Raw genomic sequence first — 6594 nt, forward strand, 5'->3', positions numbered from 1 at the left:
ATGCAAAGCAAAACAACTCTGAGATTGTGCTTTAAACCCAACACAATGGCTAAAAGCAAAACTTCAAGGGACAGTACATGCTGTCAAGGATGTGGAGCATCCCATTTCTGCTGGCAGGGCAAACTTTTAGAGTTAATCTGAAAATCAAGTCCATAGTTTCTCAGAAAATTGGGAATCGTTCCACCTCAAGGCCCAGCTATATAACTCCTGAGTATATACTCAAAAGATGTTCCACCAGCTTAAAGGGACACTTGCTCAACTATGTTCATAGCAGCTTTATTTGTACAGCTAGAAACTGAAAAAAACCTAGATGTCCCTCAATCAAAAAGTAGATAAAGAAAATGTGATTCATTTAGACAATTGAATATTATTCAGCTATTCAAAACAAGAACAACAGGAATATTTTAGGCAAATAGTTGGAACTAGAAAATATCATTCTAAGTGAGGTAATCTAAACCCCAAAGCGCATGTATGATATATGCTCACTCATAAGTGAACATTAGCCATAAAGTACAGTTTACCTATACTACAATCCACAGAACCAAGGAAGCAAATAACAAGGTGGACCCAAGGAAAGATGCTTTAATCTTTCACAGATGGGAAATTAAATAGATATCAGAGGTAAATGGAAAGAGGAAAAATAGATGGGAGAGAGGAAGTGGAGCTGCAGGGTGAGAAGAGATAAAGAAAAGGGAGATCAGGGAAGACAGAAAGAAAATTAACAGTTGTCAATGTAGGGGCCATCACTAGTATGTGCCAGAAACCTGGAAGAGGGGAGGCCCAAGGGATTCTCTGGGAGTGACTCTAGCTGAGACTTCTAGCACATGAAATGTCCATCTATTAAGAGCACTGGTTGCGAGACCTTGGGTGGCAGCTCTGCCTCCAACATCTAAGAACCCAGAGGAAGCAGGGATCCCAGGTGCTCGAACTCAGGCAGTATCTTAGGTAAGCAGACAGCAGGGCCCGCCCTAAATAGGGAGTAACTGGGAACCAAAAGGACCCAGGAAGTCACTCCCAGCATGGAACACTGGTTCCTTCCGGTCTGGGACAGAGCACTGAGCAGATCTTGGGTGGCAGCTCTGTCCCCAACCTCCAAGAACCTAGAGGAAGCAGGGATCCCAGGCACTCTAATTTGGACAGTGTCTTAGAAACCAGTTCTCAGATCTGAGGCCTAGATCAGACCTCTGCCATGTCTGCTGTTGTGTGGACCCGGGATTCCACCTGAGACATACTGGAAGTTCCACTCAATCCAGATCCACAGAGGAACAAATGAACTCAGAGCTTCAGACAACGTTTCCTGAGATATTCTAGAGGAGACACTGCACCCAGAACAGCAGACACCTAGCTGGACTACTACCTTGGAGGCACCATATCCTGAGGCATCCTTGAGGTACCACTATAATCAGTGCAGCTGGAAAAGATCACAGAGACATCTGGACCCCTAGGAGATCAGACACAAGCTAGATAACTAGAAAGACAGGCTTCAGTCAGAGACAGCAAGTACAGGCAGCACTAGAGTTAACCAGATGGCAAAAGGCAAGAGCAAGAATGTAAGCAACAGAAACCAAAGTTACATGGCATCATCAGAACCCAGCTCCCCCATCAGAGCAAGCCCTGAACACCCCATCACACCAGAAAAGCAGGAATCAGAATTAAAATCACTTCTCATGATGGTGATAGAGGGCTTTAAGAAAGACATAAATAACAATCTCAAAGAACTTAAGGAGAACACTGGTAGACAGATAGAAACCCCTAAAGAGGAAACAGAAAAATCCCTTAAGGAATTGCAAGAAAACACAATCAAACGGGAGAAGGAATTAAACAGAACCATGCAGGATCTAAAAATGCAAGTAGAAACAATAAAGAAATCACAAAGGGAGAATACCCTGGAGATAGAAAACCTAAAAAAATGATCAGGAGTCATAGACACAAGTATCACCAACAGAATACAAGAGATGGAAGAGAGAATCTCATGTGCAGAAGATACCATAGAAAACATTGACACAACTGTCAAAGAAAATGCAAAATAAAAAAAGCTACTAACCCAAAATATACAAGAAATCCAAGACACAATGAGAAGGCCAAACCTAAGGATAATAGGTATAGATGAGGGGGAAGACTCCCAACTAAAAGGACCAGTAAATATCCTCAACAAAATTATAGAGGAAAACTTCCCTAACATAAAGAAAGAGATGTCCATAAATATACAAGAAGCTTACAGAACTCCAAATAGTTTAGACCAGAAAAGAAATACTTCCCGCCATATAATAGTCAAAACATCAAATGTACAAAACAAAGAAAAAAATACTAAAAGCAGTAAGGGAAAAAGGCAAAGTAACATATAAAGGCAGACCTATAAGAATTACAACAGACTTCTCACCAGAGACCATAAAAGCCAGAAGATCCTGGACCGATATCATACAGACCCTAAGAGAACACAAATGCCAGCCCAGACTACTATACCCAGCAAAACTCTCAATCATTATTGATGGAGAAACCAAAATATTCCATGACAAATCCAAATTTACACAGTATCTCAACACAAATCCAGCACTTCAGAGAATAATTGGTGGAAAACTCCAACACAAGGAGGGAAACTACAACCTAGAAAAAGCAAGAAAGTAATCTTCCAAAAACCCCAAAAGAAGAGAGTTACACAAACATATCTCCACGGATGTTAGTCCAAAAGCTTGGATTATCGAAGACTCAACCCACAGACCACATGAAGCTCATGAAGAAGAAAGACCAAGAGGGGATGCCTCAGTTCTACTTAGAACGAGAAATAAAAATGCTCAAGGGAGCAAATAGGGAAACAAAACATGGAACAGAAACAGAAAGGAGGGGCCATCAGGAGACCTTTCCACCTGGGTATTCACCCCATGTACAGCCACCTAATCTAAACACTATTGTGGATGGCTGGAAGTGCATAATGTGAGGAACATGATATAGCTGTCTCCTTAGAGGTCAGCCAAAGACTAAAACACTCAGAGGACAATGTTCACAATTAACCACTGATATGATCAGGGGTTTCCCAATGGAGAACTTAGTGAGAGGACTGAGGGAGCAGAAAGGGTTATTGACCCCAGGTGGAAAGCAACAATTCCAAACAACCAGAGCCCCCCAGGGTCTAAACCACCAGCCTGGAAACACACAGGGAGGGACCCAAGACTCCAGAGGTATATGTAGGAGAGGATGGCCCTGTCAGACATAGGTGGGAGAAGAGTTTCTTGGTCCCATAAAAAAAAAATGAATGAAAAATGAATGAATGAACACACAGTGGGGGTGGGATGTAAGGGCGGGGAGGGGATAGTGAGGGGCGTAGGTGTGGTCACTGCCTCATAGAAGCATGAGGAGGGGGATGGGATAGGTTTCTGGGTGGTGGGAGGAAGTAGGCTAAGGGGATAAAATCTGAAACGTAAATACTACAACCAATTTTAAGAAGCGGGGAAAAAAAAAAGTCTTCAGAACCAACATCTTTAAAAAAAAAATATCAGCGCCCTGGGGGTGGAAATTTTTTTTTTCTTGATACTAAAACTTGTTCTGAGAATTGTATATTGCAGAATACACAGCCTTGGTGTATCTACTCATCAAGCATACTGAGCAGACCTGCCCAAACCTCTGATGTCCTGGAATTCCATCTGGATTCAGTGAAGACACAGCATCAGAGGCTTATCAACTTACTCTCCCCCCCCCCACCCCTCTTCTAAAATCTCAACGCCCTTAATCAGCTTGAAGAAGTTAAAGAAGAGTCAGCGCCCCTATTCCCTGAGCTTGGGGACTAATGTGGTTAATAACGGTCTGTCTTTCTAGGGACAAGTAGTGGTTTTGTTGGAACGGAGGGGATTAGCTAGGACTTACTGCATAGCCATAACCTACTGGTAGAAATCTGTATACTTATTATCAAGATGAAGTTATAAATTCTTAAATGGTACAAAATTTACTTTGATCTCAAATTTAAGGTTTTCATTGGTACGAGCCTCTTATTAATATAAAAATGAGATGAATATTGATACACTCATGGGCATTGTGCCTGTATAACACATTTAGGAATACAATGCCTAGACCCAGCCCTTTTTTAACTTTTTTAACTGATTTGGGATGGTTAACCTATGAGTTAAGGGACTATAGCAAATTCATATTTTTTAGTTTATTGTTAGGGTGCTTTCCATATTTTACTTAGAAATAGCTGAGAGGAGTTAACAGAAAACAGTCCAGGTTACCTTACATGGATAGTTGGTTTTCAAAACATCAGAAGTCCATAGAACTGATGCTACAAATATTTATATATTAATGTTCATATTGATTAGAGACCTGTCTGCTCCTGACAGCTTCCTGTCGTGGATTCTAAGAAGAAATTGAGCATCCTTGGAGTTACTCCAGTTGTGTGGTAACAGCCACTAGGCAAGAATTGCCTCTCTCCATCTACAGACAAACTACTGTCCAGAAAAGGACACACATGCAGAATAGTCGACTGATTATATCTGCCTAGACAGAGTAATCAGTCCTTAATAATCCTGCATCACCAAGGTCTGTCAGATGATTCTGGGCCAGAAGGCAGAAGAACAGATGCTCCAACGTTCGGTAGTATAGGGGCTTTTCAGGTGTTCAGAGGTCTCTATAAATTGGCTAAGTTTTAGAAGCTATGCTTTGTGCTTCCCACAATTATAGTTAACTCAGTCATTCTGGATTTCTGACGGGGTTGAAAACTTATAGCTATTTACCGTAAGAGAAAAGATTTGAGTGGATGGTAGTCAGCTGACATTCATCCTAAAGCCAGGTTCAGAACTAAATGTTTTAGTTAGGATAGATGACAGAGGTGCTGGTTAGTCAACAAAAAGATGGACTGGATATTAGGACTATCTTGTACCTCACTGGTACAAATTAGCATAATTATGCTCTAATTGTATTTTGAGAGAAAAGTTTCATTTTAACAGGAAGGGTGATGTGTAGGAAGAGCTAAGGTAGGAGGAGTACTGAGAGCAAGAAAAGGAGTAAGAAGAGGAGGAGAAGAAGGATAGGAGAAGCTAGGTGATGAAAGAGAGAAAGAGGGGGAAGACAGGGAGGCAGATATTCATGTATCTCCACCAGTCAAAGATAGTTGTTATATCTAGGTCGGTCAGTGGGTTACACCTCTGATTGAACAATTCCAACCTTATAACGCTTATGATTAGCATTATTTAAAAAAATATATAAATGCAAAAAGGAAAAGGGGGCATGTGATAGGGGTTTTCTAATGGGGGTGGGGGGGAATGGGGAAAGGGGATGGCATCTGAAGTGTAAATAAAATATCTAATAAAAAAAGGAAAAAAAAAGAGCACTGGTTGCACCTTCACAGGACACAGATTAAGTTCCCAGTACACATATAGTGCTCACAACCATCTATAACTCCAGGTCCAGAGATTTCATGCTCTCTTCTGACCTCAAGATGCACCAGACACAAATATGGTACATATACATACATGCAAACCCAACACTCATGGACACAAAATAATATTTTTAAAAATTATATTGCCTTTTTAGACTTTACAATAAAAAAAGTCAGTGTGTAAAAGATCCAATGAACCTAAGTGTGGGGTGGAGGAAAGGTGAATAAGATTAAACCATGTTAAAATTTCAACAAAATTGGAAAATCTGGATGAAATGGACTACTTTCTAGACAAATACCAGTTACCAACGTAAAATATGTTAAATCAGGAGCTGATAAACCATCTAAACAGTCCCATAACCCTGAAAGAAATAGAAGCAGTCATTAAAAGTCTACCCACCAAAAAAAAGAGTCTGGGACCAGATAGTTTCAGTGCAGAATTCTATCAGACCTTCAAGGAAGACCTAATACCAATTCTTTTCAAAATATCCCACAAAGTAGAAATAGAAAGAACACTACCCAATTCATTCTATGAAGCCACAATCACTCTCATACCTAAACCACACAAAGACCCAACAAAGAAAGAGAACTTCAGACCAATCTCCCTATGAATATCGATGCAAAAATACTCAATAAAATTCTCGCAAACAAAATCCAAGAACACATCAAAACAATCATCCATCATGATCAAGTAGGCTTTATCCCAGAAATGCAGGGTTGGTTCAATATACGGAAGTCCATCAATGTAATTCACTATATAAACCGATTCTCAACTGAGGAATCTCAAATGGTTGAGAAGCTCCTAAAGAAGTGTTCAATATCCCTAGTCATCAGAAAAATGCAAATGAAAACAATACTGAGATTCCACCTCACACCTGTCAGAATGGCTAAGATGACAGCAGATGCTGATGAGGATGTGAAGAAAGAGGAACACTCATCCATTTTTGGTGGGATTGTAAACTGGTACAACCACTGTGGAAATCAGTCTGGTGGTACCTCAGAAAATTGAACATAGTATTACCTGAGGACCCAGCTATACCACTCCTGGGCATATACCCAAAAGATGTTTCAACATACAACAGGGACACATGCTCCATTATGTTCATAGCAGCCTTATTTATAATAGCCAGAAGTTGGAAAAACCCAGATGTCCTTCAACAGAGGAATGGATACAGAAAATGTGGTATATTTACACAATGGAGTACTACTCAGCTATTAAAAACAATGAG

This window comes from Arvicanthis niloticus, chromosome 1 (assembly GCF_011762505.2).
Source record: "Arvicanthis niloticus isolate mArvNil1 chromosome 1, mArvNil1.pat.X, whole genome shotgun sequence".
NCBI classification, from domain to species: Eukaryota; Metazoa; Chordata; class Mammalia; order Rodentia; family Muridae; genus Arvicanthis; species Arvicanthis niloticus.